Source organism: Accipiter gentilis, chromosome 20 (genome assembly GCF_929443795.1).
Source record: "Accipiter gentilis chromosome 20, bAccGen1.1, whole genome shotgun sequence".
Classification (NCBI taxonomy): domain Eukaryota; kingdom Metazoa; phylum Chordata; class Aves; order Accipitriformes; family Accipitridae; genus Astur; species Astur gentilis.
The window spans coordinates 932,841-938,962 of record NC_064899.1 but is presented as its reverse complement, the minus strand read 5'-3'; the positions used below and the strand labels follow the sequence as shown (position 1 = coordinate 938,962).

Below are 6,122 nucleotides of genomic sequence, written 5' to 3'. Positions count from 1 at the left end.
TTTTTTTTTTGTAGATTTGCTTAGTGCAGTGGGCTGTGAACATTCAGAAGTATAGGTCAAAAGATACATGACTTGATTTATGCAACACCAAGATTCCATTGTTATTGCTCAGGTAGAAGGATCTGAAAGCATTACTTCACTACAAGTGAAGTTTCCCAGCACCTCCAGTGATGTGACTATTTCCATTTTTTTCTTTAATATAAGAAACTACCAATAAAATACAGAAAATGTGAAGCCAAAGCTAAGAAATGCCAGAACAATGTTTATTTAATATTGTCTTATCTTTTCTGCCACATATGGTTTACAATACGATCTCTGATTACATGATCACATAGTAATTTTTCCATAGGACCCTGTCTTACTCAGTACACAAGGTAGCATTGCTGTATTGATTCTTTGTCTTTTTATTAAAAAGAAGTAAGGAAGTGTCTATCAGTAGAATCTTTGCTGCTTTTGTTGCAGAAGCTAAAGGTTTGAAAACAAATGAGAAAGGAACTGCAGGAGCATAAAAAGTGGTTAAAGCCAATGGATATTGCCAAGAAAAGAGCTGTAATAATCTTATATCGTGCCAAGGTTATCCTTTTTTGCCTGCTAAGCTAAAATATTCTTAAAACCTGGGACATATGCAGCCCATGCTGGCAGTCAATCTGACATAATACTAGAGGCCATATTCTTTCTTGCCCCTCTACACAGAGTGGAGATTATGGCACTTCCTCAACTACTTGTGCAAATGCATTGTTTGTGTAGTATTCAAGTCTCTAAATTCTCTTATTTGTTCCCCATTCAAGGTTCAGATAAGCACCTGGTCATGCTGTTTTCCTGGCAAAAGTGTGAGAGTTTTCCCCACAATATTGTCCTGTCAGCACTTCCTTACTTGCGTACATATCACTTGGGTGGGTCCCCTCCTGCCTTGTTTTGACTTTTTTTTTTTTTTGTGTGTCCCTTGTCCACCTCTGCAGAAACAGTTTTTACTGACTACTTACATCTATTTTCTTGATGTACAATGATGTGGTCACTTTTGTAACAGGAATGGGGCTATCCAGGCCAGCCAGGTTTTCTACCCAGGACATTAATCAGTAGCTAAGCATGAAAAATGGTCTAGGCTCAGCAGGAACTTCCTGGGAAAATCTCCTGAGCTGTCCAAAATTCTCCCCAAGAGCTCCTGTAACAATCTGTCAAATGGTTAATTGTGAAGGTGGCTATATGTTCTATCACCTAGTTTCATGTCAGTCACCAAGGGAAGTGTTTTAACATTCCCCCGAGCCGTAAATGGAATGAGCTCATTCTAAAAAAAAATCATATTTTTAATTGTAAGGCACCATGATGCTTTGGTTCCTTGTGGTTTTCTTCCAGACTGGGACGGTCTGTCAGATCCCTCAGGATTCAATGTAAGCCTGGTTCCACTTGATATTTTCGTTAATTACTTCAGCAACGCATGAGAGAACAAATTCATAAGTGTGTGGAAGGAGAGCAGCAAAACTCTACTTTCTGCCTGAAGTACTAAGTAAAATCCATTGAAAACCAGTCCTCAGCCCCACCACTGGTGAATCCTTTTAATACAAGGCCTTTCCCCCAGTCCAGCAGACTTCAGGGGGTTGAGCAAACTCTGCACATGCCCACTCATTCCTAAGAAAAATCTTTTCCCCATCACCTCTCTGGGGTGGTAGGGACCTCACTCTGCTCTTCCCTCCTAAGGCCTCAGCTGAAGCTGTGTCCTGTTTTGAGTAGCTCTATCTCCAGTTTTGGGTAATGTAGGTTGCAAAAGTGTCTAGTGAGCTTTCTCTGGCTAGTCTGCAGGTTGAAGGAATTAAGATTTCTTTAAAAACAAAAAAAAAAGGTAATCTATTGGGAGAGAGAGATAAATTGTTCTTTGTGACCACCGGAGAGGTGTAACAGGAAAAATGAGCTTAATCTACAAAAAAACTTGATAACAGGTTGACAGGAAAAACACTGAAACTGTAGGATGGTAGAGGAGTGAAACACAAAACCTAGGAAAAAACAGGAAAGTGTTCTTCACTGTTTGGGATAGACCAGTGTCTGTCAAGGATGGTTTTTCTCCTTCCTCAGTGCATGGGGTTAAGACTACATGATCCCTTGGATGAGGTCACTTCCAGATCTCTATTTCTGTGACTTCTATTAATGAAGCTGTAGGAAGTAATCCCTGCAAAACTGCCCCCCCCCCCAAAAAAAAAAAATTAATTTAAAAAAAAATAAAAGGAGCTGCAGCTGAATATCTGTACGTCTCAACACACACACAGAACATACAGCTGTTGTCAGTTGGCAACTGCAGCAAATAGAGGGTAAAAATGACATGTGGAATAAACCCCCTTTGATATACAGCCTATTTAACTTTCATTTACCTACAGGATATGCTTATATAAATTATCATTCCTAATAAAAGATGAAAATGATTGTAATAGCATTTATCTACCCCAGAGACAGATACGCTATTAAGCTTGTATCATGTGCAATTACTGTTACAGCAGGCTGCAGTAGGATAGACAACCACCAATGGAAGATAACAAATAAACTCCCAGTGAGAATAACTAATTTTCTTAATGAGAACCAATAAGAACTTTTGTTTAACTTACTTCAAATTCATTTATGCATTCGAACATTCATTTATGCTCTTGTAGCTATTGCTTAATCTTGAGTAATCTTGGTAACATGCTCTTTTATTTAATGAGCATGCATGGAAGAGTGAAGGTTAATGAGGTATTAATAAGATTTATCCACTTCAAAAATATTTAGCTTGAACTATTCTTCTTGGGGTGCATCAGGCTTATCTGCTTTTGTGGCACTAAAAAGTCAACAGCTATAGCATACCTGAGTCGCATAAAACGTAATTACAACATCAGTGCAATAAACCCATTATTTCTGTAAAACTAATACATACAGATGTTATCCTAAAAGATATAAACAGCCCTGAAAATGGTTGCACCATTGCTTCAGAAACTGTTAATTGCTTTTTGAAATACAACTCCTCACAAGGAGGTTTTAATTGATTTTGTAAGCACTTTCAATTAAAACACCAGTAGAGAAGAACGAATGTTGAATTCCATTTTTTTTTTTTTTAGGTAAGCAAGTACCTTAGAATTATTTGTACAGCATGTTGCTGTTAGAGGCACTTCATCCATAGCGGTGCAGGGGCCATGACTTCCACATACCAGGGCAATTTCTCAGCTGGTGCAAACTGTAATATCGGTGACTTCACTGGCATCATGACAGTGTGCAACGGCCCCGTCCCCACTGAGTTCTGATGCCTTGTAATTCCTGCTAATTGCCAGCCCACACGCAGTGTGCAGAATTAAGGCATTTGGGGTCAAGAGTGCACTCAGTCCCCAAGCTAACATAACGTACAGTACATAGAGGCGTAGCACACAACTCTCCGTGCTCCTCCGTTATCAAGCGACGTTGGCAAAGAAGCCAGGTCGTGAAAACGGCGACTGGTTGCATCAACCATGGGCACACTTCAGGGGCTCTGCGCTCTGAATGGTGACATCCTAAACCCTCTTCCAGCTCACAGAAAAGCTCCCACAGTAGCAGGAACCACTACTTTCCTTACAGTCAAAGTTGCATCTGTTATGTCACCCTACCTGCATTATCCGGGCCAGGATACAAGTCTTCAAACACTTTTTTCCCTAACCTCTAGTAAGCAGCCTTAGTGCTCATTGCCTAATGGCTGAGACCCCAAACTTTCTACCTTGCAGTGAGTGAAGTAGGTACTGCCACAGAATTCTCACTCTCTGTGTGCAGTTATTAACACCTGTACAAATTTCTCTTTTTGAAGGACTGACCCAGAGCACTGTAATCTGGAAACTGCAAATGAACTGTCAGTTATATTACTAAACCTATCAAAACTGGTAATGTCACACATCATAATTCTAAGAGCTATAGCAAACATTCTAAGTAGAATTGCACATAGTTATGAAAATCAATTAATAGAACAAGAGTATGGGATGTTAAGAGAGTTACCAATTTACAATGTGAAAATGATGTATCAAATCCACACCTGTATGAATTTCACTTAGATCTCATGGGGTTAATTTATGTTTTTTCTGTATGTTTGCTGCATGTTCATTTCAGAAATAGTTTGCACTAGACTTGAATATATGAACTGCCCTTTGCAATCTCAAATAACACTTAACTGACCTGACTTTTGTTGCAATAATCTTTGTCCAAGTTACCTCTTGTGTTAGATGCTCCCACAACTTTACCACATTAGAAAAGTTATGTTCAATGACCTTGCTTATTTTCCTTTGAAGAAAAAAAAAAAAAAAAAATTCTTTTATTTTGCGTGAACTTCTCATTTTTTAACAATTCATTTAATTGACTAATTCCCACCACATCCCAAGAAGAGGACCTTGGGAACTACTGACCTATCAGCCTCCCCTCTGTGCCTGGGAGGATCATGCAACAGATCCTCCTAGAAGCTATGCTAAGTCACATGAAGGCCAAGGAGGTGATTCAAGACAGCCAGCATGGTTTCACCAAGGGCAAGTCCTGCCTGACCAACCTAGTGGCCTTCTGTGATGGAGTGACTACATCAGTGGACAAGGGAAGAGCTACTGTTGTCGTCTATCTGGACTTCTGTAAGGTCCTTGACACAGTCCCCCACAACGTCCTTCTCTCTAATTTGGAGAGATATGAATTTGATGCATGGACTGTTCGGTGGATGAGGAATTGGCTGGGTGGTCCCATCTGGACAACAACTCAATGTCCAAGAGCTCAATGTCCAGATGGAGATCAGTGTTGAGTGGTGTCCCTCCAGGGTCCATATAGGGACCAGTACTGTTTAATATCCTCATCAGTGACACAGACAGTGGGATCAAGTGCACCCTCAGCAAGTCTGCAGACACTAACCTGAGTGGTGCGGTTGACACATCTGAGGGATGGGATGCCATCCAGAGGGACCTGGACAAGCTCGAGAATTGAGCCCATGCAAACTTCATGAGGTTCAACAAGGGCAAGGTCCTGCACATGGGTCGGGACAACCCCAGGTATCAATACAGGCTGGGGGATGAAGGGATTCAGAGCAGCCCTGCCAAGAAGGACTTGGGGATACCAGTGGATGAAAAGCTGGACATGACCTGGCAATGTGCGTTCGCAGCCCAGAAAGCCAACCCTATCTTGGGCTGCATCCCAAGCAGCGTGGGCAGCAGGTCACAGGAGGGGATTCTGCCCTTCTACTCCACTCTGGTGAGACCCACCTGCAGTTCTGCGTCCAGCTCTGGGGTCCTCAGCATAAGGACATGGACCTGTTGGAGCAGGTCCAGAGGTGGGCCACCAAGATGGTCAGAGGCTGGAGCACCTCTGCTATGAGGAAAGGCTGAAAGAGTTGGGTTGTTCAGCCTGGAGAAGAGCCTCCGGGGAGACCTTATAGCAGCCTGCCAGTGCTTAACGGGGGCTTGTAAGAAAGATGGGGACAGACTTTTTAGTAGAGCCTGTTGCGATAGGACAAGGGGTAATGTTTTTAAACTAAAAGAGGGTAGATTCAGACTAGGTATAAGGAAGAAATATTTTACGATAAGGATGGTGAAACACTGGAACAGTTTGCCCGGAGAGGCGGTCGATCCCACCCAAACTATTCTATGATTCCAAGAGTGGATATTGATGCCACTACCTTTGATTCAGGCTAGTTTGGGAGGATTGATTTCTCTGCTTTAGCAGTTGATGCCAAGAGCTTTTTAAAAATGCCACCAGTATGTCTTCTCTGTCAGGTCCCATCCTGACTTCAGAGTCCTTTCGCTTCTGGTCTGTGAGAATTCAAATTTGGCTTGAAGGTTGTTGTAGTTATCAAACACAGAAACACTGGTTAGCTATGAGACTTCATTTCACGACCTCAAGTCCACTGTTATGAGTCAAGTAAGAAAGGGCAGTATTCAAATATCAGTATTCAAAGACCATCATGACTATCAGTACAGCAGAAATCTCAGGAATTAAGTAGCTTTCTGAAATAATTTCAATCAACTTACCTTGTTTTTCCTTCTAATGTGTTACAAGATGCCTAATAAAAAAATGCATTAAACTATTAATTATCATCTTTGTGATAGTTGTCTTAGTATTCATTAATATATGATGATTTTCATTCAGTGATATTAGGAGTAATCTTCTTGGTCCAG

General features: G+C 41.3%; 1 long non-coding RNA gene across 1 annotated transcript; it reads right to left on the bottom strand.

The window, feature by feature from the left end:
* Positions 1-892: 892 nt before the first annotated feature.
* Positions 893-5,781, bottom strand: LOC126048624 (uncharacterized). Its single transcript, XR_007508929.1, has 2 exons — positions 5,624-5,781; positions 893-2,169 (listed from the first exon to the last, which is right to left on the bottom strand). It is a non-coding gene; the product is annotated as an uncharacterized LOC126048624 (long non-coding RNA).
* Between the last annotated feature and the right edge of the window lie 341 nt (positions 5,782-6,122).